This window comes from Oryzias latipes, chromosome 9 (assembly GCF_053564925.1).
Source record: "Oryzias latipes strain Hd-rR chromosome 9, Olatipes_Hd-rR_3.1".
NCBI classification, from domain to species: Eukaryota; Metazoa; Chordata; class Actinopteri; order Beloniformes; family Adrianichthyidae; genus Oryzias; species Oryzias latipes.
In genome coordinates, this window is record NC_136245.1 from 26,032,130 (window position 1) to 26,060,059 (window position 27,930).

Here is a 27,930-nt window from a genome sequence, read left to right on the forward strand (position 1 = left end):
TCTGAAGATTAATAACCCCTATTGTTAAAGTAAAATATGTCCAACACAAGAGGCCCTCAGCTCTCATCTGCCTGCCCAGCTGTTGGACAGGACAAGTTATAAAAAAAAAAAAGAATGAAAGAAGTCAAAATAAAATGGATGAAAATGCAGGTTTTCACGAGCTGACCTAATTGTAAAGAATGAAGTAGCCCTTGCCACGATCACTTTTTAAGATGTAAAATAAAAAATTCCTAATGTATGAGCTTATTTACATAAATATATTTTTCTTACCCACCTTTTCTAGCTATATGCAACTTCCTTTTTCACCATGTCAGCTTTAGGGGAACATAACTGTTTTTATTAGTTCTGTTTTGCAAAAGAGATGTTAATCTGAATTTGAAAACTTAAAAAAATTAAAATCTGATTTAAAAAAACTTACATTGAATAACAGTTTTTTTATTCATAATTGATTTCAAGTGTTTGATTACATTAAACCCAAGAAAACAGAATTTCAAAAAATTGGAAAACTGTGGAGAAATCTGCCCAAATTTTCATGGCATGAATGCTTTAAACAGAGTTTCACAGACTAATTATTTACTAAACTCAAAGCACTCTCACAGGTTCTCCAGATGTCATTAAATTGTCCCAGTTTGGTTCAACATAGGGAAGATTTCAGACTTGACAACCAGACAGAATACAGTCATTGATCTCCTCCATAGTCTGGGTAAGCCACAAAAGTTCCCAGCTAAGGAGACTGGCTGTTCACAGAGCGCTGTGTCCAAGCAGATCAACCGAAAGTCTAATGAAGGGCAAAATGCAGCAGGAGAAGATGCACCAGCAAAAGAGATGAGCATGAGCTCAAGCAGATTATCATAAAAGACAAGATTCAAGAAGCTGGCAGACATCCAGAAAGAGTGGAAGGAGGGGGCCGAGATTCAACCGTCGGGTTCCTCTGGTAAAGCCTCTTCTGAGTTTGGAACAATGGGGGACATGTCTCAACTGGGACAAGGAGAAGAAGCACTGGAATGTTGGCCAGTGGTTCAAGCTCTTGTTTTCTGATGAAAGTAGAGTGTTATTTGGGAATCAAGGATTTGGAGATAGACTGGTGAGGAGCAGAACAGAAGCTGCTTGAAGTCCAGTGGGACCTGGGTTGAAATGTCCAGCACTGGTGTCGGTAAATCGTATTTATTCAACACAAAAACCCCTGCAACAAGTCCAGCAGAATTTTCTAGAGGACTTCATGATTCCTTCTGCTGAAGATCTGATGGAGATGCAGATTTCATCTTCCAGCAATTTATATACTTGAATACACATGTCTATTGTGAAAAGCAGATTTTAAAGTGAATCCGACTATTCTTTTGAATTAAATTGATACATTTAGATGAACATGTGGGATCATATAAAGTTCCCCTCTGTCTTTCTGTCAGTTGCTAGAGTCTTCAGAATACACACCTTTTTCCCTTTTCTTTAGACCAGTAACTTCTAGTATTTTAAATAGCATGCTAAACAGAACGTCTTCATAAACAGTTTTGAACAGAAAAGTAACGCAAGGCTCAAGTTCACACAGTGCAAGATATTAAACCTGCCCTCTGCAGATGCAGTTTCCTCTTGTGTCTGTTTGATACATGCTCTGATGGCTTTTTCAATTAACTTCCTGCCATCGTTGGAATAACGACGAGAGTTCATCCTGTGTGATCACATTAGGTGAGGGAGCAAAAAAATGAGCTGAGCTGTGACTTCTTCTCACCCGGCACAAGGTCGCGGATTTCTAATTTGCTCCACATTCCAGTCGCTCAGTGAAATGTCCTTTATCGCTTTCTGGAAATCCAACAGCTGTGTATTAAAATGATCACTCAAAAAAAAACTCGGCCTCTTATTGAAATCAATTCATCATTTCTGAGAATACACTTTGGCCTTTTGAAAGAAAGTTAAAAGGAAAAACTTTACCTTTGGTGATGTTTTTTTTTTTGAAGGAAAATGGTCTTGAATTGCTTTAAAAGTGTACTTTTAAAGCAATTCAACCCTACTCAACCTTTAGATGAAAAGTGCTAAAAGTGGCCAATCAGTAAAAAAAAAAGGGATTTCATGCTGAAGCGCTTTATATTAGATGTTTTTAAAATAAAAACATCACAGCCCTTTCTTTGCCACATGATGAAAACTGGCAGTGACACTTGTCTGATCCACACTAAAAGCTCCCCCATGTAGCATCTAATTATCCATCTGCTTTCTTAGCTTTTGACTGAAGTGGATTTTTCCACCTCACGGATCTCCTTCACTCTTTTAAAGATAGCACTACACAAATCATCCTCCTATTGATTCGCTGTGTATTTTAAAGACTGACTGGAGCTTCAGGACCATTTGCATGGATGAATGCTGCAGAGTAAAGGAAGCCTTGCCTCTCGGCAATAGAAGCAACAATCTCCCCGCCCTCCTTCTGGAAGACTGCGCTGTAACACAGCAGTGGCTCCTCCAAGTGGTGCTCTGTTTAGTGATCATGATGGTGAAAAGAGGAGAAAAGAGTTTCAGCTTATAAAATCTCAAAGAAAACATGCCATTACACTAATAAAAGGTTTTACATACAGCTAAATAATGATGATTAAGGTTTTAATTAAAAATTTTCAAATAAACGCCATAATACACACTGCCATTTTTCAACCTAAAATTAACTAAAAAGCACAAGTGGTGTGCAAAAAAGTTAAGTTTTTCTATGAGAACACCAGCAAGCTCTGACTAATACGTTGCAAAAAACTGCAAAAAACTTATTAAAAGACGCTTGTGCGGATTTAAAAAAGTTAAACCGGATTTCAACAAAAAGCAGTTGTGCCGATTTAAATTCAAAATTAAAGGCATAACAAAAAAAAAAAATTCTGCAGGAAGAGGAAAGCTGTCAAATGTCCTGACACATTTTTAAATTCAGCACCAGAACATCGTTTCAGCTTCTCTTCAAAGCACAGATGTTGTAGAACATTCTGAAGAATTTTCAAGATTTCTGTGGTTTTGTGAACACAGTTGACATTTAGCTGCACATTTATGGGTTGACTAACAAAAAGACCTCTTATGTCTCCAAGTTACATTCGAACCAACAAAATGCTGGTAAAGCTGAGGTGTAGATGTTTGGTTACAGGGATGTATGTACTGTATGTAAGCAGACTAACTCCTGCACTCGCTGTTAAGCACAGTGGAGGAGGAATAATGATTTGGGTTCAGGGCATTATGTCCCTTTACCTTTTACAGTTTACCCACAAGTGATTCTGACTTATAAAAGTTACTTCCAAAGGGCAGAAAGGAAAAAACAAAACAAAAAAAAGTGAAGTCAATGCATAAATTCTCAAAAGTTCACATTTATGATCAACCAGAATTTTCTAAAGAGAAACAAAACAGAAGCCTTTTGGTTTGGCAGCTAAGGTCCCGCAAAATGACCTGCAAAACACAAAAACAAACATTTGAGAAATTAAATTGCTACTCAAGTCGAACTCCAGACATGAAATGATCCAACTGCTGTTGAGGTATCCTGAACATTTTAAGTAAATAATGGAAACATATTTACTATTGTTTGTATTTCAGTCTATACGTTTTTCCACAAATTTATTTTGTATGGTGGAGCTTTATCATTTTTTTCTTTTCTTTTTTCTGGATGACTGTGTGAAAAGATACTCCTCTGTATTATAAATTATTTGATTTCCCTTCCACAGTCATTTACTAATCAAGCAAATAAAAAGAAGTGTAGAGTTGTCATCTTCAGTGTGTAAAAGTACTCTCACACACACTTGAAATGAACTTATGTCGTCAGTTTGTGCAGAGTCTTCATTTTTTAACAGGTGACATTTCTAAACCCGTAGTTTAAAAGCATATTATTGCGCTTATAAAGTGTTTGTCGGGACATGAATTTGCGATGAAGTATGCAAAAATTGAAAGTGGCTCTAATCCAGCCATATCTGGAATGAACAACTTGATTTTTAATTCTGTTTATTGACTTCAGGGCTTTGTTGATGGAGACAACCTTTGGAGCAGCTTAATATTTTTCACAGAAAGCTGATCATGGAAGGTATCATAACATTTACCAGAAGTTTAAATAAACCCTCACGCTTAAAGCCCAGGAAGGTAACCGACTTACATTTTCATTATTCATGATTCACATATGTTCTCAGTACTGCATAAATTTGCATTTTATGTTTGGTTTTAGAACACTTACAAATGTTTTTGACAATTCTTGTTTTTATTTTATTTTATTTTTTTAACTTGTCCTGCCCAACAGCTGAGCAGACAGATGAGAGCTGAAAGCCTCTTGTGTTGGACATATTTTACTGTCACAATAGAGGCTATGAATCATTTGACACACTTGTTTTTGACAATTCTGACAATCTTATTAAATTTAAATTAGGTTTTTATTTTGTTAGTTTTCTTCTCCAGGTTGTACAGCTGCCCCCCTGTTCTGTACATGAACACATGCATTTGTTTGAGTGTGTGTTTTTTATTAGTGCAGTAATATTTGTCTTTTTTTAACATATATTTTATTTGCCTTGTGGTTAACTTTTGTGCTCAAGCACCTGTTCGGACCAGCAGTTCCTCTTGTGTAAGGATCAGCATGCACACTTGTTTTGAGCGTCTCCAATCACAAAGCGTTTGGTTTTGCTGCCCTCAAGTGGAAAAAAAGTGAATAGCAACAATATTTTTTGAGTCTTGCTATGGGAATGGAAACAAAGGACAGATGGATGTTGGTGTGAACAATTTTCTGTAACCCCTGTTACAGTTGATTTTATTTGCGCAGTTTGTTATTATTGCTGGATGATATTTTACCAGTTCATTGCACTCAGATGACCTACTTAAACTAGTATTTTTTTAAAAAGCATTACTTGCTTTGTTAGTCTTTAAATTTCTTCATAAAAGGTAATGGAGATAATCATTTTAGATTAGCATTAAGTAATACTTAAGAGAGCAGATGTTCTCAGTGATCCAGTTGCATAATTGTGTCATGTAGATTGATGGCTGAACATATAAGCTTTCTTAAAAACATTATTCTTAAAACTGGAGAAACAAATGCTCATTCCTTTTTAAAAATATCATGATTTATGTGTGCATAAATGATTGTCCTCATCCTCGATTCATGCCTGCTTTTTCTCTCGCACACACACACGCACACACACACCGCTACAGCCTCATGACATCAGTGACCCGAGGGTGAAGTAAGCCCTACAGAGCTGGTGATGAGTCACCTCCATGCATCCAGTCCTGCTGGAAACTGCGGGCACACAGTGGTGAGCCGAGTCTCAGCCTGCATGTCCCTCATCGTTTCTGATTCAATGTGCACACACAAGACTGACCGAGAACAGCGGTGAGGCTTCACATCAAGGGCACACGCCCAGCCCTGGGTTTAAAAGCCACACCAGAGTAAAGGCTGGATCCCTCTGGTATGAGCATGCACTGGTTTCATGTTGCTTTTTTCCACTGGTGTGGAGTTAAGTGTATCTGATGCTTTAAACAAATAAAATTTCATTTGAATAACTGCTGCTGTATCGGTGTGATATCCTTCTCATCCTCCCAACCCTTCGTGCACTTGTGACAGCAGAGTATATAGACTATGGCAGTCAGATAAAAACAATAAAAAACTGAAGGACAGGGCCGGGTCTGTATCTTAAAGGGGAGGATGGTGTTTGCACATTTTTCATCGTCATTTTCCTAATCAAAGGTGAGCAAGGTGGCAGAGAAATTAGTGTTCTGCTGTCACAGTTTCACTCACAGAGTCCATTATAGGAACTTAAGCACTTTGCATAAGCTAATTCTAAAACACGATTAATTCTGCAAATATTGAGGTAAAGGGACAACCTCAGTTGTTAGATGATAAATTAAATCAGATGACAGGATAAGGTCAGAGTTTCAGGGTGATGGAAGCAACAGACACTTTAGTCCAGGAGATCTCTGGTTGTCTAAATTTCCTATTTCTCAAAACGAGGAACGCGCAAGGAGCACATAGCTTTCAATTGAACAATCTGTACAACACGCCTGCGTCTCACCTACTTTCCCATTATGTGCTGCTTAAATGTTCACTACAGCCTGACACCCACAGCAGAAAAAAAATAGAATGAACATTTTCACCTTACGGGCTCAGCAATTTTTCTACAATCTTAAAATTTCATACGGACCACCTGCGTGCCCTGTACAGGTCTGCCTACAACCTGCAGACAGCCCATATTCACCTGTTAAGTTGTGACTAAAGCAGACATGCTGAATCCAAATGGAATCATATTTTGACCCACTATTGCTTGTGCAGCTTTACAGACTTCAAACCTAAGGAGATCTGGTATCAGGTCCGGTTGCACCTGCAACGTTGTGGACACACAAGATGAGCCATCAAGCTGAACAAGTCTTTAGAGCACTGAGCAAACTAGTGCTTTTAGAGTCTTAAATAAAATTGCATAATGCAACAGCCTAGCCCCAAATGAAATCTGCGGCTGTATATCTTTTTTATTTTTTTTAAGTAAACCTTTTATAACTTACTGCTTAAAAATGTTACTTAGCCAGAGTTCCATCCCCTGTCCTTGTTTTTGACAGGTTCCCTGGAGCAAAGGCGGCACACAGTTAAGGTAATCTGAGCAAACAAGCTATTCGGTCGAAGAAAAAAGAAAGAATGTTCTGTTATTCTGAAAAGTCCTGTCATCTCATATTTCTTGTCGTGTTACATAAAACAAAAAAAGACCTGGCCTCTGCAGCTTAGTTTGGCAACAGATTATGAGGAGACCCAGGAAACTAACTGATTGCATATCTGTAATCATGTTTTTATAAAAACATTTCCAGAGGCAGAAATACTGAGCACAGTAAGAGGTGTGACTTTGCCTCTTTTCTTAAACTTTAATCAATAAATTGAAAAAAAGTTTAGATTTGTTCTTTACATTTAAAAACAAAAAAACAGGAAAAGCAGCTAAAGTAATAAATGAAAAAGAAAACATCTGTTTTAAACTTCTACAAAGTACATCAGAAATCCCTTCTGTGAAGCGGTTTTGTGAATTACATTAAGTTGTGGAAGAACTATAATTAAAAGAGCTGCAAATGTAACTTTTTCCTGTAAAATGAAATGTTAAAAGTTTTATTTTAGCTTTTCTGAGGCTAGCAGGCCACCAACCATAGTTAGCTGAACAGGATAACAGTCTTGAGACAGCCTGTTTCTCTCACCACAATGAAAAAGTACAAATAAAGTGGAAGTGAAGAAGGGAAATAAAGTGGAAGTGAAGAAGGGACACAAAGTGACATGACATTACTTTTTGTGGCTTAAACTAGAGAAAGAGGGAAATTGCAAAGCTGCCTTTAATCGCACAGCAGTCCATTGATGCCAATTAGCTTTTTCAGGTCAAGGGAACAGTTTGTATTTCTGTGTGCAGATAAGGAGAGGGATTATAAAGGGAATGAGACATGAAAATTAATCTGAAAGTCTGCTCTGAGATTCCTGATTCCATACAAATTGAAGGTAACACTTTTTGACTTACTTCACAGACGCTTTTGAAGAGCTCCCTGCCCTTTAATTAGCAGGGGTTTTAAATGCAGGCGCATGACGCAGACAGGTGAGGAAACAAACATTTAATGAGTCATAATTAAAGGCACGTCATTGCAGGATAAAGAGACACCTTAACTGAAAATGAACACAACAAAGGTTGGGTAAAAACCCAGAACGAGGCAGCTAATAAAATCAAAACAAGCTTTTCCCGCTGTCCCTGCCTGTGTTCCCCTTTATTTGCCCCTCCCATGCATTTTAGCTTGTTCCTACTTTTCTTTTTTTCTTCTTGTTCCTGTCTGTTCCACTCCTTTCCTTCACTTCTACTTTTTTTTGGTCGGTCCACATCTGAAATAGGTAGATCATATGTTCTTCCTTTAAACTCACCTGTAACCTGCTACCTGCAGTCCTATGCCTGGCCTCCTTACTGCAGGCTCTGAGGTTCTCAATGGCTGCTCTTTCAGCCCCACAGTGCACTTGTGTAAGTGCTTCACAATGTTTCACAACCCCTGTCTGCAGTTTTTTACGAATTTCTTGGCCTTTTTTCTTTACCCTCCTGACTTTTTTCAACTAGATCAAGATAAAGGGTTCAGCCAAAGATGATAAGAAGTAATTATTCAGACAATTCCTCCATATCCCAATCCCCCACTTCTATATTAATGCTTTCTATGGTAACTGTAATTCAGACACTATTTTAGCCAGCCTTGCTTCCTTCTTCACAGCTCTAATTACCTCTCACCACTCTCTACCTACCAGCTGTATTCTTGTTCAATGCCTTTTCCTGGTTTATCAGTGCGGTGATCTCAGACTTTTAACATGTCGTTTTATTCCATCCCCCCTGGAAGCAATATACTTGAACATTTTTATAACGGTTTTCTGTCAAAAATGGATTCAAGGTTCTGGGAAATTGATGTTTTGTGTGTTGCATTTATTTCTGGTTTCAATATCCAAGTCTTGACAATTGCTGTCACAAGTGAATTGATCAAAATTTCCATGCAAAATTTGTGGAAAAGGTTTTTATTTTTTTCTAGTAGGAACATTTTTAATATAACTTCAAATGCATCGTTTTTGATCCTATTATCATCTCCTCTACGAGGCTCTACAAGCAAATTGTCAGTTTTAAACAGACATTTTACAAAGTTACCACTGGTGTTTGACTGTTATACAGACCACATTTGGCCCAAACACTCTACAGGGTTTGGAACTTGAATTTGTGACTTGTTCATTAAATATACAAAGTTTTACATTGATTGACTTGATACTTGAAGCTCAGCCTCAAGAGACTTGACTTTTAAAAAAAAATATTTTGGGCATGTCTGTGTACTTATACTCTTTGATGTTGATCATAAAAACTGCTTTGTTTTGTCTGATGCCACATGGAAGAACCTGGTTAACCTTGAAAAAATTGCTTCTTTAATTTAGTTAAAAACGCCTTTAGTAGTGAGTGAAAAACAACATCAGATGACAGGATAAGTTTGTAACAGATTCAATCACTGGAAACATATTTTAACTTTACCTTCTGAAGATGTCTTTTTGAAATAGGGCAGAATTAATAAATGACACTCATCAAGTATTTTGTAAGACACGCAAATATTGTTTTAAAGTAACTTTTACACTTTTATTTTTCAAGAAACCGTTTCCTTGTGTGCACAGAAGAAGAAAATTCATAATATGGTCAAAGCTTTTCACATTTTTAATACAAAGTCATTTAAAAACATAAGCCCATTTAAATTAATAAAAATATTTATCAACTAGCTTAATAGTATTAAAAAAACTACTTTTTCTTACATTACTAATTTATGACAAGAGGTTTGGGAGTATGTCACCAGGCAATTAGGATAAACAATTATAACAATAGTCATTTTTATTATGGAGGGAAAAATTAAAAGATCAAGTGAAATGGACCCATCAACATATGCCATTTATTTATTTTAAATTATTTAACCAAAATTTTAAATTATGCTGTCCTAAATTTGATCCAAATCTGTTCCATCTACCATCAATGGCGTGGTACTAATTCAGCCCTTCTCACCGCGTTTGCACTCCTGTGAGATAAACTTTCTCTGGTATGTTTTTGTAAATGTTTGCATGTTTTCTTTCATGTTATAAACCATTGACAGTAGCAAACTATTTATACACTGAGCTCATTATAAGTCTAAAGCAACACATGCACTAAAAGTAAATAGAGCTTTTAATAATTTGTTCAAGTACCCATCAACATGTGTACAGAAAAAGCAAATACTTAAATAGCCATTAGCCTGTTTGTGTGTGTTTTTGTGTGTGTATGGAAGTACGTCACACAAAGGGAAACTCACAGTTCTGCCACAAATTATAGCAAATAGACCATTTACCCACTGTTTACTTAGTTTAAGTGGGTAAAATTGCGCATAATAATTTAGTAGAATGGTATGGTCTTTGCCTAATAGTCTCGTATCAAGATCAGACACAAAGAGAGGATGTGCAATAATAAATGAATTAAACACATTTTTTTTCCATCTCCACAAACTCAAAGCTTTCCTATTTTTTATGGAAAGACCCTTTCAAGAACAACTGCAGTTGGGAAAATGTCAACATGTGTTTATGGAAAGTATCTGTGCACAAAGCCTCATTTTCCTATTCGTTCAACAAAACACCAGGATGCGACGCGCAAGAGATGACCAAACATGACCAGCATACCACCAATCTCTGGAGACGTCTAAACCTCCCCTCCTACACACAATTAAGGCCATCAAGGGCAGATCCAAAAAACCCTTATAGTGGTCGTTGCTTTAATTTTTTTTAAAAAGCTGACAAACAATGACAGGACTTCCAGAAAAACAAAAAGAAAAGGAAGTATGTGAAGCGAAGTGGCTTTCAAACTTTTTTTTTCCCCTATGGTGTCCCTCAGAGGTCACTCTTCCTGCCCCACATGAGTCTGCAGAGGCAGAGCTCCTAGCAAAGGCTTCTCTGTTTGCCTTAAACATTCATGTTTAACATCAGTTAAAGGCTCCAGCAGTGTGTCTCAAAAATGTGCTGTGGTTTCACTGATTCCACCTGCTGCCCTGTGTTTATTGGGCTGCACAAAATAAGGGAGAAAATGCTGTTTTAGATCGATTTAACTACTCCAGTTATATAGCATTGGATATTTTCAAAGCCTTCCTGAGAATGCTGCCATTTAAGGGCAAAAGAAAAAAAAATGACGCCATTAAAGGTTCAAGAGTCACACTCATCTCTGGATTTTAACATCATTCGGCACACTCTGTTCTGAATTCATGATGCCAAATAGCTGGAGGCAATAAACCTTTTTTCTTCTTCTTGAAAGCAACAAGTCATTCTGCAACACATATCTTCAGCTACTAAAAACTGAAATAAAAGAATAAAATTGATGAGTGAATCCATTTTAATGAATACCTATTGCACATAATCCAGCAGCGCAGTAAAAGTTAATGGAGTCCAATAGCTTCAGAATCACCTAAAAGCCCTGAGTAAACAACTAACCCTGTTCCCCTTGTTATGGGAACAGAATTTCATATAAGAAAAAGACTCTTAAATGCCTTTGGTATTTCTTGCATACATGTTTTTGTGTGTGTGTGAGTGTATACACATTGCTCTGCCCATGCGTGAGAGCTTTTGGGGACTTACTCCGGGTCCTTCTTGCCAGAAAAACAAAGGAAAACAAACACCGTCTTTATTACAGTAATGAATATGCTTTGGGAAGCAAATGATACAATTTTCCAGCAACCCCCAGCTAAAATGCCAAAAACAGTCGAGGGAAACCTGTGACATTTGACTTTCAGAGGCGCAAAACACCACAGTACTCCACTGTTGCTTGACCCCCTGAACTGTTACCTCTGGAAAGTCACAATTTACCCCCGTTGAGTCTTTTTTTTTCTGCAAGCTGAGCCGTCTCAGTGCAGCAAAACCTGATAAACATTTGAGCTGACAATGTCACTGTCAGTTACGGTCTTGCAGATGATCAGATTTGAGCTCATGTGAGGATTTTTGAAACAAAAGAAGAATAAAAAAAAGTCTTCTTTTGAAAACAGAGCAGGACTGCAGATGCTTTTTCTCACTGTTGGCTACACAGTTTTTAAATCAAGGCTCACTTTACTGCAGTCTCGCTGGCAGCAGCACTCATTCAGAAAAAGAGACTGGGTTCACCTTAGTGGCTAGGGTAAACCTGAAGGTGAGCATGAAAAAAACCTTCACATGAGCTACCTAATCATTTTCCTCAAATGCAACATGGATATAAAAAAGAACAAAAAGGGCAGAAATGTTCTAATCGAATATGACAGGTCAGTTTTTCAGGGGCAGCTCTCAGGTGAAGCACATGTAAAACAGTGGTGCTGCTTGGGTTTTATTGATTTCTCCACATGGAGGTGGTGCTCATCACTGTTTTAGTAATCTGGCTATTTAAATTTGCATATTACAGGTCAGGTAAAACACAGAGCGCTGTGTTCTGCAATGCAAAAAAGAAGCTCTGGATGACAGACAACTACTGTAGCCTGTGAGTCATTTCCTCTGCTCAGGAGCCAGAAAGGACTACAGGAACGTGTTTGTTTGTTTTTACGAACATAATAGAATTATTACTTTTTCATTTAAAGTTTGCCCCAAAATCAAAAATGGCAGAGGTAAAAAACAAAAAGCCACAGTGATGTCAAAGCCATGGTTCCTTCATGAGTCATGGTCTCCACCATGATGCATGACAAGACAATAACAGGAGAACAAAACATAAAACAAGTCAAAATGTGAGGTTGCATGAAAATAGTGAAAGACTCGCTGGAAAAGTCATCCTTTATGAGTGCGGTTCTGCATCATTCAAAAATCGAGTCAGTGCTGGTTCCAGCGCACACAAAGACCTCTTTCTTACTCGACAGCAGGTTGTTTTGACTGGAAATTAGATAAGCATGAAATCCTGACGGAAGAGCTGTTAACAATCTGAAAGAAAACTTGAGTTTTTCTCCATTTGTTTGGCAAGTTAACAAGAAAGTAAAATGTTTTCATGCATTAAAAAATTGAATAAAAAAATAAACTGGGACAAAACAAATCAACAAAGTGTGGTTGTGGATTTTTTTCCTGTCTTTCAATGAGTTGTTTATTTTGCTTAAAAACACTACACAGGAAAATTCCTGCCTTAACACAAACAATGACAGTCATTTCTTGTTCCCTCTGAATTTATGTGTGACTGCAGCACAATTTGGAGCAAGCCTATTTATAGCCAACTACCAGCATCCCCGCCACCACCCTGCAGCCTGAAAGTCACACCAGGAGATTTTGGGAGGGGGTCCTTGAGCTTTGCTGTCACTACATGCAACATAACAGGTACAAGTTAGATGATGAGGTTGGTCACTGTGAAGTCGCACTGCACCGGTTTCCTGCCCTCGAGCACAAGCCGGTATCCTATGCGTTCATCCAACATGCTTTAATGTGTGTGCACTAAGCTGCATGCATGCCCATACTTGCAGACACAACACATGCACACAACTGCTGCCTAATAAAAACAAACCCAGGCACGTCATCTTGTACTATCTGTTGCACAGACTTTTTCCGATGAAAGAGGGAGGTTATATCACTGTTACTCTTGTGTCACTTTTGCACATTCAGCAACTCCGTATAAAGAGGAACTGCTGTCACGTTGTCATACAGTACTTCTAGTTTGTCTTAACTGGCAGGAAAGAGGGAGGAAATTCCAAAAAACTTACCCTGAAGTTTTTTTTTCTTGAAGGTATATGAAGATAAGATAATCCTTTGCCTCCTTCCCAGCACCCCCTTGCGTCTCCTCTCTCTGAACCCCAATCAAAGGACACTAAAGAAGCAAAACGATCTGGTGTGCATCTCAGACGCATCAAGTCTCCCTCTGCTGCTTACTGATGCTCTCCAGAACGAGGAGGGAACCTTTGCTCACAGCTCCCAGTCTTGCAGCCAATCATGTCGGGCTGCTTTCTTCCAATTGGCCAACCGCATGCTTTCCTGCTGCAGGCACTCACCCCTCCTACTGCTGGAAGTTCTCGTGGTTGTGGACAAAGTCATGGTGCATGACAAAGCGAGGGGAATTGTACTTCAGTCATGAGTGAATGAGAAGTTTTGGGAACATTTACATTATGAAAACATAGCTCCAAAGAAGACAGAGTAAAAAAGAGGCAAATGTCTGTTAAAGATGGATGTTAGGATTTACTCTGTCAAGATGCTTTCAAGTGCATGATCTATCAGATTTAAGGCCATGAAATTCTCCTCTCTGTTTCCATAAATCCTCGCTTCACTGCTGCCTGTTTTAGTCAAATTAGGATGGGATTATAACAGAGGAAGGACGATAGGGGATTAAACCCAGACTTTAAATATACAAAAAAAAAGGAGATGGTTGCAGTGTTTACTGCTCTCACTTTTTTTCACAAGACATTATTTTTAGCAAGAATAGAAATCAATTCATGTGAATTCTTCAGGGGAAAAAACTATTTCTCAGGCCTTAATAAACTCGTCTTTAGCTCTCACCATGTCCAAACACTGAAAAGCTGTGATGAAAAAAATTGCCTTTTTTCATTTTGAAAAGAATGAGAAGCATGGTGGGAAAAAATAAGTTCCTGCAAGTTTATTTAAATCATAATCCACCAAAAATGGAAAAGAAAAATAGAAAAACTGAGGATTCAAAAGATGAACTTTAAAACGAACAAAACCAACCAATGTAAGGATGTGTTGAATCTGGTCTAACCCAACAATCTTTAAACAGAAAGGTCTCATTTTATCTGTCAAGCATGGTGGTGGAAGCTTCATGATTTCAGCTTGTTTTTAGGTTAACACAAGACAAACAAGCCACTGCATAGAAATAGTGTCATTCAAGTTAAAGAGAAATTCTGTGAGATCAAGAACAGGGAGTGAGTTTAAATAGCAAAATAAAAGACAAATTATACGTTTACTCCAAATGGAAGCTCTAAATGCCTAAATCTTACTAAGGATGTCCGTAATTTCCTTTTTCTAAAAGGACTTTAAAAAAACAGAAGTTTTGACCTGAATTTTAAAACAAAATAAGGAAGCGGTGCATCATAGGGAAAATCCCAACATCAACCATAAATATCACCTTTAATTGAAATATGGAACGTTGTGATCATGATTATTTAATCCGTTTCTATATAGCACTATTGTTGAATGTCCCTAGGATGGCAAAAAAATAGCAACAGATACTACTTTGTTTTAAAAAGTTAAATAAAAAATGTATTTGTAATACGAATAGACAATAAAAATGTTTCACCTTTCATCATATCCCTTCAGGGGTTGTTGGCATAACTCTTTTTGACGGACACCCTTCCTGACACAACCCTGTTTATCCGGCCTGGGGACCGGCATAGGGCCCCCTTATGGATACATGAAGAGGCAGTAAAAGTAAGATTAATTCTCCTTTTTCCTTCACTTAATGATTATGTAAGTTGCCAACATGTTGTCTGTATCCTATCTTAAGACAACTTTTTATTTTCTAAGTAACCCCTTAAATTCTGTAATAAGATTGATTTGAATATTTTTATTCCTATCCTATCTTAGGATAAGATAGGAATAAAAATTAATCAAATCAATAAATTAATCCAGCCAGCCCAGAAGTGTTACCTAAAGATTTCCTCAACCATTTCAGGGTTTTTAAATGTTTTTGTGTGCACTGTTCTTCCAGTTTGTTGAGAAATTATTTAAAAGCTCTGGCTACTTAGTGAAGCTTGTATTTGGCTTTTTTTATGACTTTTCTGGATCTGGTATTGCTCAAAATGTATTTTTAATTGAATGGTTTATTTTATCTCCAATAAAGATCTGGGCATGCAGTCCCAAAAAATGAAAAATCAACCAGCACATCAACGACGGCAATTTTTTATGTCCCCTTTACAAAGATAAACTCCAAGTTTTTATTGGCATATGAGGTTTGTATTGCTCAACCATTAAATGTATGTTCTGCTTGCTGAATGCTCAAACAGGCTCTCTGTCATAGTGTTTTAGCCTCCAAAACAGTCACAGTGATTCATTCCCACACACTCACATGTTTCCCTTGGAGGCACTGGGCCCATACCATCAGGCAAAAACAGATTCTCACCTCTGCAGTGAGTGGAATTTAGCTCGGAGAGACTCCGACTTGTTTTTTTTCCTGTCAAAAGGACAACCTTTTATTTTCAAGGTAACCCCTTAAATTCTGTAAGACAGCAGTTCATCATAAATAGACAAGCTCATGTATTAGGGGGTTAAGGGATCTTAGAGGGTGATCCAAAGATTCAGAAAAGCGACAGTGCAAAGAAGTTTCTACTCTATGCTTGACAAGCAACAGAAATAATTAGATCAAATTATTATATGCATGTAATGGGTTACCACCCTGGGCAGCTGGTGTCCATCCACTCGGCTCAATGCCTATAAGATTCCATCTTAAACAGCTGACCTCACTGCTTATAGTTAACATTTACTTAATTAATATGGAATATTGCGTTAAAACTGTTAAGAGTAGTTGCCACATCTTTGAAGAGTTTTATAAACCACAATTTGAGGAAATGCCACTTGTGTTTTATGGTTGAAAAATCCTACCATTGCAAATAAAAGCAATAGATCCTCTTTCTTACTTAGATATTTACCTCAATGCTAAAAAACTATTTATTCAAACAGAAAATGGGCTATCCTTGGTTCTAATGGCTTTTTTATCCTTCTGTTGTCATGGTTTTCAGGCGAGACAGACCCAGATGCTGGAACTCAGAATGATCAGTCGGGTAAGTAACTTGGTAAGTGAGTTTAATCACAGGAAAAGTTGAAGAGAATAAATCCTTTGACAGGAGGGAATCCGGACGTGGCTCGTGGCGAGGCTGGAGGGAACACCGCGGCTGGAGGACTCCGAGCTCGGTTCAGGACGGCAGATGAGTGACGGCAGACTTCCACACAGGTGACCTTCGTTTGGGTAAATCCTGAGACAGAGAGGCAGAACATGAGAGCAAGGCAGGACAGAGACATGGGACTTGAGCAGGCTGACCAGGCGTAGTCACCGTTAGGAGTTAACGAACTGGCGTCGATGAATGGGTTGGATCTCCTTAAGAGTAGGCAGGTTGATGAGATGAAGTGGTCACAGCTGGAGGAAGTCAGGAGCAGAGCTGAGGGGGCGGGGCAGACCGAGGCACCGTGACAGTACCCCCCCCCCTAACGACCGCCGCTGGGCGGTCGAGGCCGACGATCCGGGTGGGCGCGGTAGAAATCGGAAATGAGGGAATGGTCCAAAATGAGGGAACGGGAGATCCAAGATCGTTCCTCAGGACCATAACCCTCCCAGTCCACCAAGAACTGATAACCGCGCCCCCGGCGCCGGACATCCAAAACACGGCTGACAGTAAACGCCGGAGCGCCGTCGAGGAGCCGGGCGGGTGGTGGGGAAGCGGAAGGCGGGCACAATTCACTGTCCATAACAGGCTTGATCTGAGAAACGTGAAAGGACGGATGGACTTTGAGGGCTGCCGGAAGGTGAAGACGGACACATGAGGGGTTGATAATGCGATCTATGGTGAAAGGTCCAATAAAACGTGGAGCCAGCTTGCGGGACGTGGCCTGGATCGGAATATTTTTAGAAGATAACCATACTTTCTGGCCCGGTTGGTAGTCGGGGCTTGCCACCCTGTGGCGGTTGGCAGTACGGCAGTTATCTTCCTTGGAGCGACGGAGGGCCTCTTGAGTCTGGCGCCAAATGAGTTGGCAGCGTTGAAGGTGGTCTTGGACAGATGGAACGGTGAGATCTAGTTCATGGGATGGAAACAGAGGAGGTAAATAACCCAGAGATGCTTCAAACGGTGACACACCCGTGGCAGAGGAGGGATGTGTGTTGTGGGCGTATTCGATCCAGACCAAGTATTTAGACCAGTCAGAGTTGTTCTGGGCGGCTAGGCAGCGGAGCGCAGCTTCCAGCTCCTGATTGGCCCGTTCTGCTTGTCCGTTCGATTGGGGATGATACCCAGAAGTAAGACTGACGGTGGCACCTAAGGCAGAACAGAAAGCCTTCCAGACTTGAGAAATGAATTGTGGTCCGCGGTCGGACACAATGTCTGCAGGGATACCGTGGTGTCTGAAGACGTGATTTACCAGGACCTCTGCTGTTTCAGTGGCTGTGGGTAGCTGAGGGAGAGGAATAAAGTGGACAAACTTGGAGAATCGGTCGATTACGGTGAGAATGACTGAGTTACCCTGAGACACGGGAAGGCCCGTGACGAAGTCGATGGAGATGTGGGACCAGGGACGGTTCGGCGTGGGCAGAGGCTGCAATAACCCCGAAGGTGGAGAGTTGGAAGTTTTAGAACGAGCGCAGGTAGAGCAGGCGGCGATGTATTCTCTGACGTCCTTATTCATGGAGGGCCAGAAGAAGCGTCTTCGTATTAGATGGAGTGTACGAGTGACTCCTCCATGACAGGCGATGCGAGAGGTATGAGCCCAGGTGATGACTGCCGACCTTACAGATGCGGGGACATAGAGAGTGCCGTTAGGAGGAGTGGGGTGATCGGGTTCCTCACCTTGCGCCTGAATAACTTTGGTTTCGATGTCCCAGATGAGATTGCCGATGATGCAGGTTTCAGGAAGAATGCTGGTGGTAGTCTTGGAGTGTTCGGTGTCACAGAATTGGCGTGAGAGGGCGTCCGGTTTGATATTTCTACTGCCGGGTCTGTAAGTGATGGAGAAGTTAAAGCGGTCAAAAAACAAACACCAGCGGGCTTGGCGGGAGTTGAGCCGTTTGGCAGAGCGCAGGTATTCCAGATTTTTATGGTCTGTCCATACTATGAAAGGTTGAGCCGCTCCCTCCAGCCAATGACGCCACTCTTCGAGAGCCAGTTTTATTGCCAGGAGCTCCCGATTGCCCACATCATAGTTGCGTTCCGCCGGAGATAATTTCTTTGAGAAGAAAGCACACGGTTTTAGCTTTCCGGATGTTTCTTCACGTTGGGATAAGACAGCTCCAACCCCGGAGTCGGAGGCGTCAACCTCCACCACAAATTGCCTGGAAACATCTGGTTGAATGAGGATGGGGGCTGATACAAACAGTTTCTTAAGATTACTGAAAGCGGCTTGAGCCGTGGAGTCCCAGAGAAAAGGTATAGCAGTGGATGTGAGACGTGTGAGAGGCGCGGCGATAGCACTGTAATTTCGAATAAAACGGCGATAGAAATTGGCAAAGCCAAGGAATTGCTGAAGCTTTTTACGTGACGTGGGGGATTCCCATTGGGAAACAGCGGTGATCTTGGCAGGATCAGGTCGAATACTGCCAGCTTCAAAAATGTACCCGAGGAAAGGGGTGCTGGTAGTGTGGAACTGGCATTTTTCGGCCTTTACGAACAACTGGTTTTCGGCTAACCTCTGAAGGACAAGGCGCACATGGTTCTGGTGGTTCTTGGGATCTTTGGAGTAGATCAAAATGTCGTCTAGATACACGAATACAAACTGATTTAGAAAATCTCTGAGGACGTCGTTGACCAAGCGTTGAAAAGTGGCAGGAGCGTTGGTTAGCCCAAACGGCATCACAAGATATTCGAAATGACCTAGCGGAGTATTAAATGCAGTTTTCCATTCGTCGCCTTCTCTCATACGCACGAGGTGGTAGGCATTGCGAAGGTCGAGTTTAGAGAATATGCGTGCCTCCTGAATGGAATCAAAGACCGAGCTGATGAGTGGGAGAGAATATTTATCTTTAATAGTTATTTGGTTAAGTTCGCGGTAATCTATACAAGGTCTGAGTGATTTGTCTTTCTTCTCGACGAAGAAAAATCCGGCCCCGGCTGGGGAAGAGGAGGGACGAATGTGACCCTGAGCTAGGGCTTCCTGAATGTAAAGCTCCATAGCTTTCTTTTCGGGACCCGAAAGGTTAAACAATCTTCCCTTGGGCAGGGTGGCGCCCTCGAGAAGGTTGATGGCACAATCATAAGGTCTGTGCGGTGGTAAGGAAGAAGCCTTCGATTTACTGAACACGGGTTTTAAATCATGATAAAGGTCCGGAATATTGGAAAGGTCAATAATTTCGGGTTCACTGCTCGAGGGCGTGGAAACGGAGGATAAGGCCGATTGGAGACAGTGACCCATGCAAAAATCACTCCACCCCCTGATAGTAAAACGGCACCAATCGAGGTGAGGATTATGGAGTTTAAGCCACGCGAATCCCAATACGACAGGAGTCTGGGGTGTGCGAGTGACAAAGAACTGAATGAACTCGCGGTGATTCCCCGAGGTAATAAGCATAACCGGCTTGGTGCGATGGGAAATAATGGACAGATGCTGTCCCCCCAACCCAGCAGCATGGACCGGAGAGGGGAGTTGTTCAGTGGGTAACGCTAAGCGCTCAACGATACTCTGATCTATTAAATTCTGTTCTGCGCCTGAATCGACCAGCGCCTGAAAGTCAAGAATTCGGGATTCGTGGCATAACTTGACCGGAACAAACAAGAAATTATTATGAGTGGGACAATCCCCCCGCGACCGGTCTCTTAACGGGGGGTTCTGGAGTTTAAACGGCGGGAGCATTGATTAATCTGATGGTCTAATTCTCCACAATAGAAACACGCACCTTCGTTGCGACGTCTAAGCCGCTCCTCGGCGGTGATTTTTGAATGCCCGATCTGCATAGGCTCTTCTGGGATGGTGCGAGGAGTATCAGACCGAAGAGTGGTGTTACAGTCCATGGGAGTGACGAGGGGGGTTAGCGTAGTAGTCTTCCTGGTCACATGACTCCGACTCCCGTTACGTTCCTGTAGCCTGATGTCGGAGCAGGGCTCCAGACTGCGAGCAATTGGTCGCATTTTGCGACCAAAATTTGAGAGTGTGCGACTGAATTTTACATCCAGTCGCACATGTGCGACCAGTAAATTTGCCTCCCCAACCCTTCGTATTTTTTATACATTAAACGTGGAAGGGGCACGTCAATGATCAATGAAATAATCAATGAGACGCGAGCGCACACGCACGCAGGCAGACACACACACACTCGCGAAGCTGACCAACCAATCACAGTGGGGTATATGACTCTTGGGGGCGGGACAATGACCGGGCCTGAAAGCAGGACACCTGACAGCCCCCTCCCTCCCCGGACCACATTAAGGAGTTCCTTACTTTCCTTTAGAACGTATATTTTCGCTCGTAATTTTCTAAATACATGCAGTCCGTGCTGAACTTTTCTCTGGGTCACACAGTCCCGGAGGAAGGTTTAGGTTTTGGTGACGGTTACGGCGGCGCATCATACGGGTTACGGCAGCACACCGCTCCCGCGGGAGTCGGGTCAGCTGAGGAGAATTAATGTCCCACACCTACATGCGTGACAGCTAACGGGGCTTGAACTTTAAACACGCTCGAGCAAAAACAACATTAGTTTTAGACTCACTGAAAATACGTTGGGGAAAATGCAACGATAGACGTGTTTGAGATGAACCGGCACCTCCCCTGGATCGTTGGGGAGACCAGGCGGGGGGGGGCTGTGAGATGAAAGCGAATCTGCAGCAAGACTGAAGGAGGACAGGAAGTTGGAGTTGTCCTTAACATTCAATTTAGTTTCTATATTCTTCTCCCCCTTAGTATGATCTGTGTTATTATATATTTTATGATTATTTAAGGTTTTCTAATGTATGTAGCCTTTTTAATGAATTGGTATTTTAAATTATTTTAATTGATCACTCCACTACAAAAACCATCAAGACACATGTCCCATAATGCATTGTTTTGTAGTCTGTAGGGCAGCTTTCAGTCAGTTCAGTTTCCAGCTGTGTCCGGGTAGGGTGGCCCCTTACTCCCACCCCTTTCACGCGATATCTTTGTGATGATTGACAGGTGATGTTGGAGCAAAAACAAAAATATATGTCACACACCAGGTGATCTGTGCAGCGTTGAGTTCACCTGGGTGATCTCAAACACACTTATTGTGCATCTTGGCTGCACCTATTTGGTGTCACAAAGATAAATTTCCATCCGTTTCCTTAACTATTTGTACTGTCATGACAGTGATGCTGCTGTCAGTTTACCTTCTTGTTGCATTTTCAAAAGTGAAGAATAAAATGTGACACTGAATGAGAAACAGCACATTGTAATTTCTGCATCTATTATTAAAGTATTTATTAGTAATACAGTGGAAATTAGTAGATTTGGTTTGCATGTTGATTTACGGTATGCGCCCCTAAATTTTCTGGTTGTGCCCCTAAAATTTTCAGTTAGGGGCCACTATGCTCCTAGTGAAAAAAGTTAGTCTGGAGCCCTGCGGAGCGTAAGGCGGCAGCCGCTAGTTCCTCGAAAGTGTTAGCCTCCGGCTGGGTACATAGATGATCTTTGATAGCTTCGTTGAGGGACTGGTAAAAGACCCCACGGAGAGCTGGATCCGACCATCCAGCCTCCACAGCCAGGATGCGGAAGTCTATGATATGCTCACTAACGGAGCGGTTTCGTTGTCGGAGTGAAAGGAGCTTGCGTGCTGCTTCGTCTTGCTTACGGGGCTGATCGAACACCAACTTAAATTCATTAATGAATCGTTCAAAAGGTAAGTATGATATAGGATTGGCGGCTAAGAAAGCCTGAGCCCATTGTAGCGCTTTACTGCGAAGAGAGTTGATGACTAGCGTGATCTTACTGTGATCGGAGTAGTAGTATCGTGGAGCTTGTTGGAAGAGTAACTGGCACTGGAGGAGAAAGCCCCCGCATGCTTCCGTGTTGCCGTGGAAAGGTTCCGGTTGGAGACGGAAATTTTCAGGAGTCGTGACGGCGGCGGAAGAGGGGTTGTTGCCGGAAGTCGCGGCCGGAACTGTAGGAGCAGAAGCGGAGGCTTGACTGGTGATTTCTGTTAATGTTTGTGACATACCATCGAGGCGCCGAAAAAGTTCCTGTTGAGCCGATGCTATTTGGGATAGCGCGTCAGCTTGGCGTCCCAGGATGATTCCTTGTTGGCTCACGGCGTAGCGTAGACCATCTGAGTCAGCTGGGTCTGGGTTTTGGCCAGTTCGTTCTGTCATGGTTTTCAGGCGAGACAGACCCAGATGCTGGAACTCAGAATGATCAGTCGGGTAAGTAACTTGGTAAGTGAGTTTAATCACAGGAAAAGTTGAAGAGAATAAATCCTTTGACAGGAGGGAATCCGGACGTGGCTCGTGGCGAGGCTGGAGGGAACACCGCGGCTGGAGGACTCCGAGCTCGGTTCAGGACGGCAGATGAGTGACGGCAGACTTCCACACAGGTGACCTTCGTTTGGGTAAATCCTGAGACAGAGAGGCAGAACATGAGAGCAAGGCAGGACAGAGACATGGGACTTGAGCAGGCTGACCAGGCGTAGTCACCGTTAGGAGTTAACGAACTGGCGTCGATGAATGGGTTGGATCTCCTTAAGAGTAGGCAGGTTGATGAGATGAAGTGGTCACAGCTGGAGGAAGTCAGGAGCAGAGCTGAGGGGGCGGGGCAGACCGAGGCACCGTGACATCTGTTTTTAAAAGGCTTGATCCAATTTGTGACCCTAGTCAGACAAACAGGCAATGGAGGTGGCAGGCAGACGGGGACTAAAGCTACATTCACACCGCCCTCAGCAAAGCGTGTTCAACCAGCCACTTCCAATGAAAAGTCTTTGTAGACCTGCATAAACATGCGTTTCGGGCTTCCCTGTTCAAAACTTTCACACATCCCTACCTACATTTTTACGACCGATTTTGGGTTTTACGTTCAAAACACGCGAACATTGAACGCGGGTTGAAATTTAAACTAGGTTGTACTTTGACCAATCAGGGAGTCCGAATTGATAGTGACATGTGGACGGAAGTGCCAACCATTTGAAAATTGATCACGGAGGAGAAATCAGTAATTGCCGTTTTCTGCCCAGCCGGAAATATACGACACCAAGTCTTTCATACACTGGAATAGAGCTGTGAATGATAAAACCCGGAGCAAGATTTGCACCGCTTTGACATTTTGCTCCAAGCCTCTTCCAACTGTAGGTGGTGGATATGCACTTATAAAGAAGAAGAAGCCCCTCCCTGCTCGTCCATTGTTAACACCATTGGCTATACTCACATTCAAGAATCACACATTTAACACATAAAATTCGACTTTAGACTTAATGTTTGAGACTTGTGAACAATCGCCTTCATTTATTCTTATTTTATTAGGTCCAGGGGCCTCATTTATAAACGTTGCGTACGCACAAAAGAAGGCGTACGCCACTCTCTACGCAATAGTTGAGATTTATAAAAAGCAAACTTGACGGGAAAATGTGCGGTCCTCCACGCAAGCTCTGACCCAGGCGTACGCACAAAAACGGGTGAAATGAGAAATGGCGACACCGTCGGCAGATGGAAGAAACACGTGAAAGTGACAGTGTGTGCCAAATCGTGCACATGTGCTGTGCTACACAATGTGGCATAGCTTAAAAACGTGCCTCTACCCCCTGGCGCTGATTGCTGTGTTGGCCCCGACCGTGAACCCCATCCCCACGCATTTGAGCCAAATGCTGCTGCTGTGCGCCAGCGTTTGGAAGTGATGCGTCGCTTGTAAAGAAAAAGAGGTGTGGAAAATATTATTTATTTAAGAATTCCCTCATCGTGCAGCTTATTTCAGTCAGGGTGATCTTGATTTCGCCCAACTCCTTGGCCACCTCTCTGATTGAACTACTGACTTCCCTCTGCATTTCAAGGACTGCATCGGTGAGGACACGCCCACTGCTGGAGGGTTGAGAGCCGCGTGCCGTGGAGACGCTGGGGCCAGACGGCTGCTCAGCTGCAGCATCGTAACCACTGGCCCCGCTGGAACACCCAGCAACTAAAATAAAATTGTTCTATATTAATAATCTGTAATTGTGTAGCCTGCATACATGTGACTTGACTGCATTCATTTGAATTATTTCTCTTACCTGTGTCACCCTGGCGCGTCGGCGTCCCCTCCGTCTCAGTCAGGTGACTGAGGCGGAGGAGGACGCTGATAAGGGGGACTTAATAGGGATTCCCCAATAATAGCGGCCAGTTTCTCATCAAGAGGGGTCAGCTCCGCCCCCCCCCCCCCCCCCCACGTGGCGGACACACTCTGCCGATGCAGCACTAGACGTTTTTTTGCCTCGACTTTGATGTCCGATCATTTCTTTCATTTCTTTTTTATTTCGGCCACGGTCCGAGGTTGTGAGGCTACAGCATTTTCGGCGTCTGCCACCGTTTGCCATCACGTGCCTTTTTGGCATTAGTAATGCCCACACTGTGCCCTCCAAACAACATTTTTCTCCTCTTTTCCACCTCGCCAACGATAACTTCTACTTCACATTGAGTGAAGTTACGTTTTTTTGATTTCCCCTCTGTGTTTGCCATGATTTAGCAAGCCATGAATATTAATTTGTGGGCGTTTCACGGACTATTTATGGGCAACTATGGGCGTGTCATGTAGCCGCAAAAGCTGCGCTGCATTTAGAATCGGTTGTGATTTATAAAGGGAAAGATGCGTAGGATGTGCGTGCGCACGGTTTAATAAATCCGAATATTTCTGTGCGTACGCACGTCCTATGTTTCATCCGTACGCCACTTCTGACGCAAATCCTACGCAAAGTTTTATAAATGAGGCCCCAGGACACCACTGTCAATTATAAAAGGAAAAGGTTTCTTTACAAAGCTTTAGAAACACCAACTCCCTTTTTTGTTTCCTTAAAAGTAATTTAAGGCAGTTTAAGAATAAAAATAAAGATTAAGTATGAAGACTTGAGATTTGACTTGGACTAAAAAGGAACTTTTGAGCATCTCGACTTAGGGAAAGGCCTGGCAAAGCAAACAAACGCTAACCTCAAGGATTGTCAAACTCACAGGAGTGGAAGGGTTATTATGCCTGCACTATCAAATGAATGGACTGTTTGTTCTCCTTTACAACTGTTACACCAAAGCATTGCACAGTGGGTAAACAACAGGAAATGAACAGAAATTTGTGTACATCTGCAAACAGTCAGGGTGAGAGGAAATCATTTAATCTGTGATCTGTAAAGCCTTAAAGGCTTTAGAACCAAAATTAACAAGTTGGGGGAAATAATAAAGCAGCAAAAAGAGGAACAAGACTCACACTGCAGAGAGAATCCTACCTGACAAACCAGATGTGAATCGATATGTCTGCTTAGGGGAAATACATTTCATGGTTCCTGAAAGGAGACATAAGTAAAACACACCCATCAGTCCAGAACGCATCGTATTTGTTCCACTGCTCTGCACCCAGAGTAACTGCAGAAGCTGTTGACATCAACCATCATGGAGGCAGAGAGAGGTGTACTTTGTGATGCACGGTGAGAGGACACCACGTTCTGGCAACTTCCACCCAAGGGAACAAACACATATAAAGTTGTATATCTAATGGAATAAAAGTGCATAGAAAATGCACACAGTCTCTGGAGTTGAATCAAAATGTGTATGGCCTCTGCTGGGAGGATTTAGAGCTTTTAGCTGTTTGGACGGTTGGCTAGACAAATTAGAAGACGCGTCGCCCAGCCCGCAGTTACATTGAACTTCGGAAGATTATCTCTGAGAGGTGACATCAGTGTGCCAAAGTAATTATAATATAGAGATTTAAAAACTCTAATCTCCTTTTTGAACCCCACCTCTGTCATCTGTACCAGAAAGATAGAACTGAACACGGAGCTTCATTTTTCACTAAGCAGGTTCTTCTCTAATCATACAACCTAAACTGAGACAGCTCCAATTTGAAGGCAACTGTGACTGGTGGAGGCATGTTTACATTCTGGCCACTACTGTCATTTCATAAGCTATTTGGGAGGTTTCTTGCGGAAAATGTTTTTGAAACAAAAAAGGAGAAAACAAAAATTAAAGGGAAACAATTTAACATCACCAGTCTGTACTGTAGTTCTGTTTCCCTACATAAAACGTTCCTGGCTTAAATTGCCCTCATCAACTGAACAATTTCACATACGTCTCTCATGTCCCAGGAGGCTGGTCTGTATCTTTTGTTTATCCCTTTTATGGTCTCATCTCTTTTACAGTAATCTGTGTCATCTTGCGCGTGCCAGTCATATTCATCGGTGCTGGTTATTGTTGTCTTTGACTCGCAAGTTTACAAACTGATGCTCTCATCCCTTGAGAAGGCTGGGCCTCATGCTGTTTTCCCCCAACCTGTGGGGACGACGTGAACTGATAAGGAAAACAGAGCTTGTTGTTGTACATGAAGCTGCCAGGGCCTCGGAGAACTGTGATCTGGTGAATTACAGTGCACACAAATACAACAATTACCATCTGGCTGTCTCTTTATCTGCAATCAGCTCCTCCCCTGTGCAGAGGGTGGGCCTTTATAACGGCCTCACAAAAAACAGCCACTACAATCATGTATTGTTTGAAAAACCATACAAAGCAATAGTTGTTTAATTGCATTTAATGTTGTTTTAACTCACATTTACAAAATGAAACACTAAATGAATAGCAAAAATGCAAAATTAAAAAACCCACATATTTTATATGATTAGTTTAAATAAACAAAAATAGGAATATAAAGGTTCGGTGTTTTATGGGGTTGCTTTTGCTGAACTCAAGTGGACAAACCTTGCTACTGCAGGATTTAAATGAAACTAGAAGCATTTCCAGAAGAAAATGCGGGGTTGAATGTTATATTGCAGAATGAAAATGAAAGTTAAATGGTAATAATTGGCAAAAAAAACAAACAAAGAAAGAAATTAATGATTAAAGTTGACCATAAATAAATTAAAAACAGCACAATAGCAAAAAATATGTTTTTTTGAACTTCTGCACCAAAGATTCAACATGTATTTCAATAGAGGAAATAATCCTGGAATATCTTGAAAAGTTCAAGGATTTGAAGGACAAAAAGGTATAGCTGAAAAAGCTGAACATTTTAATAGCTGAATGGTTAAAATAGCTGAAAATTTGTAGGAGTTAAGTAGCAAAAAATGGCATATAATAAAGAAAGAAAGATGTAAAGAGAATCAGGAAAAAGATGGGTTAAATGCTTTATAGCACTCAACCAAATATCCATTTTAAAGGAATATATTTCAATATGGGTAATAAATGTTTTTTGTTTAGTTTTTAATATTACAATGTTAAATCTAAAAACAAGAAGAAAAATTGTTGCTCATTTTTCTTGTCCATGGGTGAATAACTATTAAAGAGGATATGGTTCACAAGACTGTAAATTAAATTGTTCATGTTTAATTGAGGCAATTAGAGTTGTGGGAAATGCCACTGCACAATCTTAACTAGGACATGTTCAATTTATGTATATGAGGCCATTCGAAAAACATAGAAAATATTATTTACTGTTTTCAGGCACACATTTCTACCAATTTCTATCCAGCAAACACATGGATCCTCCATTTGGTTTCTTTTTTACAGAACAAAAAAATGATCAAAAAATGTATTTTTTTTTAGCAATGTTTGTAGGTGAAAAAGCCATTCCTGTGTGTGTGTTACAGCTGAAACTAGCTAAATTCATGCATTTTGACTTGTGTGCATGACTTGTCTTACACATCTATCTGACGGTGTTCCAGATTTGACAACAGCTTCCTACACACT

The 27,930-nt window shown here is 41.3% G+C and overlaps 1 protein-coding gene and 4 long non-coding RNA genes across 6 annotated transcripts in view; 2 read left to right on the forward strand and 3 right to left on the reverse strand.

Annotated features, from left to right (window-relative positions):
- pde4d (phosphodiesterase 4D, cAMP-specific) overlaps positions 1-13,310 on the reverse strand; it is a 180,949-nt gene extending 167,639 nt beyond the window's left edge. For both annotated transcript variants that reach the window (XM_078953116.1, XM_020705821.3), the window contains exon 1: positions 13,144-13,310. The gene's annotated coding sequence lies outside the window, so the exon portion shown is untranslated. The remainder of the gene's footprint in view (positions 1-13,143) is intronic.
- Positions 13,311-15,182: 1,872 nt separating this feature from the next.
- On the forward strand, positions 15,183-16,336 carry LOC144994448 (uncharacterized). The gene is made up of 2 exons (XR_013657988.1): positions 15,183-15,587; positions 16,123-16,336. It is a non-coding gene; the product is annotated as an uncharacterized LOC144994448 (long non-coding RNA).
- On the reverse strand, positions 16,170-17,390 carry LOC144994446 (uncharacterized). Its single transcript, XR_013657986.1, has 2 exons — positions 16,435-17,390; positions 16,170-16,356 (listed from the first exon to the last, which is right to left on the reverse strand). It is a non-coding gene; the product is annotated as an uncharacterized LOC144994446 (long non-coding RNA).
- A 4,283-nt stretch (positions 17,391-21,673) lies between these two features.
- On the forward strand, positions 21,674-24,225 carry LOC144994449 (uncharacterized). Its single transcript, XR_013657989.1, has 2 exons — positions 21,674-22,452; positions 22,516-24,225. It is a non-coding gene; the product is annotated as an uncharacterized LOC144994449 (long non-coding RNA).
- Positions 22,458-23,829, reverse strand: LOC144994447 (uncharacterized). Its single transcript, XR_013657987.1, has 2 exons — positions 22,723-23,829; positions 22,458-22,644 (listed from the first exon to the last, which is right to left on the reverse strand). It is a non-coding gene; the product is annotated as an uncharacterized LOC144994447 (long non-coding RNA).
- Positions 24,226-27,930: the final 3,705 nt, after the last annotated feature.